The sequence below is a fragment of the Myotis brandtii genome, unplaced genomic scaffold (genome assembly GCF_000412655.1).
Source record: "Myotis brandtii unplaced genomic scaffold, ASM41265v1 scaffold655, whole genome shotgun sequence".
Classification (NCBI taxonomy): domain Eukaryota; kingdom Metazoa; phylum Chordata; class Mammalia; order Chiroptera; family Vespertilionidae; genus Myotis; species Myotis brandtii.
In genome coordinates this window covers 372,609-375,422 of record NW_005370542.1, presented here as the reverse complement: position 1 = coordinate 375,422, position 2,814 = coordinate 372,609, and positions in this window count along the sequence as shown.

The window sequence follows — 2,814 nt, the reverse complement described above, 5'->3', positions numbered from 1 at the left end:
TCATAGTGACTGGTCGACTGTCTGCCCCCTGGTGGTCAGTGCATGTCATAGCGACTGGTCGACTGTCTGCCCCCTGGTGGTCTGTGCACAGCATAGCGAGCGGTTGAGCAGCCTTAACATATCATTAGCATATTACGCTTTGATTGGTTGAAAGGACGACTGGACACTTAGCATATTAGGCTTTTATTATAGAGGATATATATTTCTATATTTACTTGCTATCACAGATACACACGCATAAGACATTTCTCCTGCTTTTTTTGTAACATACTTTTATTGTGAGAGGGTAGAGAGAGAGGAGAGAAACATCAATGATGAGAGAGAATCATGGATCGCCCCCTACTGGGGATCAAGCCTGCAACACTGGCATGTGCCCTGAGCGGGGATCGAACCGTGACCTCCTGGGTCATAGGTTGGTGATCAACCACTGAGCCACACCAGCTGGGCATTTTGCCACTTTCATGCAGGCCCGTCTTCATATCAGGGACTCCCACCTGAGCAGACCGGGTGTCCTGTTCCCCTAACCCGACATCACACATCTGTGCCTTTTTAGTTGTTTCCATGGAAAATTCTGTCACCTTCTCCCCTGTTGCAGAAATCAATTCGCTCCGTAGATTTCGCCCTTGAAGTCACCTTGAGGTCGGAAGGCTCGGAGAAGAACGGAACCGAAAAAAACAGGCTCAACGTTCCTTTTCGTCTCAGACAGTTTGCCACAGAAGAGGTTTTTGTGAGCTTGCAAAATTCTTTTTTCTTTTTTTTGGAAAAAGATGTACGCGTGCACAGGCGGTCTGACGGACTGCCTCAGGCGGGAAGCACAATTCCGTTCCTATGAAGAAGGCAACTTCTTGAAACGTTACTTCGCGGGGCTTCCCTAAATCACTCTACATGCACATCAGCGGCGTCGTAAGGACTAAAGCGACAGTCAGCCGGGCCAGTGTGGCTCAGTGGTTAGAGTATACCTATGAACCAGGAGGTCCTGGGTTCGAGTCCCGGTCAGGGCACATGCCCGGATTCCCCTAACCCGACATCACACATCTGTGCCTTTTTAGATGTTTCCATGGAAAATGCCCTCAGGCCATCTGGGGACCACGATGTCTGTCACTGTCTCCCCTGTTGCAGAAATCAATTCGCTCCGTAGATTTCGCCCTTGAAGTCACCTTGACGTAGGAAGGCTCGGAGGAGAATGGAACCGAAAAAAACAGGCTCAACATTCCTTTTCGTCTCAGACAGTTTGCCACAGAAGAGGTTTTTGTGAGCTTGCAAAATTCTTTTTCTTTTTTGTGCACAGGCGGTCTGACGGACTGCCTCAGGCGGGAAGCACAATTCCGTTCCTATGAAGAAGGCAACTTCTTGAAACGTTACTTCGCGGGGCTTCCCTAAATCACTCTACATGCACATCAGCGGCGTCGTAAGGACTAAAGCGACAGTCAGCCGGGCCAGTGTGGCTCAGTGGTTAGAGTATACCTATGAACCAGGAGGTCCTGGGTTCGAGTCCCGGTCAGGGCACATGCCCGGATTGCAAGCTCGATCCCCAGCAGGGGGCGTGTAGGAGGCAGCCGACCCATGATTCTCTCTCATCATTGTTGTTTCTCTCTCTCTCTCTCTCCCTTCCTCTCTGAGCCCAATAAAAATATATAAAATAAATAAACCGTTGCATTTCGCATGCTGAGATGCAAGAGGTTTTTGTGAGCTTGCAAAATTCTTTTTCTTTTTTTTGGAAAAAGATGTACGCGTGCACAGGCGGTCTGAGGGACTGCCTCAGGCGGGAAGCACACTTCCGTTCCTATGAAGAAGGCAACTTCTTGAAATGTTACTTCGAGGGGCTTCCCTAAATCACTCTACATGCACATCAGCAGCGTCGTAAGGACTAAAGCAACAGTCAGCCGGGCCAGTGTGGTTCAGTGGTTAGAGTCGACCTATGAACCAGGAGGTCCTGGGTTCGAGTCCTGGGTTCGAGTCCCGGTCAGGGCACATGCCCAGATTGCAAGCTCGATCCCCAGCAGGGGGCGTGCAGGCGGCAGCCGACCCATGATTTTCTCTCATCACTGATGTTTCTCTCTCTCTCTCTCCCTTCCTCTCTGAGCCCAACAAAAATATATAAAATAAATAAACCGTTGCATTTCGCACGCTGAGATTACATACTCCCTGTGCATCTTCTCTCGTTACTGTTAGGTGGGTATTAGCCATACGTGGTGAGTAACGTCCCCGTACAACCACCCTGGTGTTTGCTTTCTCCCTGTAGCCGCCCGAGGTGCACAATGTGCATTAAATCTGAGCTAACGCACAGGCAAGGAGACAGCAGGGCTCGTCTCGGCTGGAAAACACCCCGCTTTGGAGCTCAGCGGCCTTGCGGTCTTTAAAGACGTTTCCCACAATGCAGTGGGGGGGGGGGTCAATGGGTTTGCTAGGCTCATTTGTCAAAATTCCGGATCTAACTAATGATCTCCCATAATGTAGGCAGGATGGCGTGCTGCTAGGAAACACCATGGAGACTTACACTGTTTTAAAATTATATCAATAGTTTTGACAGGAACTGGCTTTTTAAAAAAAAGTATGTTTTTATTTATTTCACAGAGGGAGGGGGGGAGAGAGAGAGAGAGAGAGAGAGAGAGAGAGAGAGAGACATCCTATGTATTAAAAGCCTAATATGCTAAGTGTCTGGTCATCTGGTTGGCCATTCAACCAATCAAAGGGTAATATGCTAATGATATGCTAAGGCCATTCAATCGCTTGCTATGACATGCACTGACCACCAGGGGACAGTTGACAAGTTGACCAGTTGCTATGACGTGCACTGACCACCAGGGGGCAGAC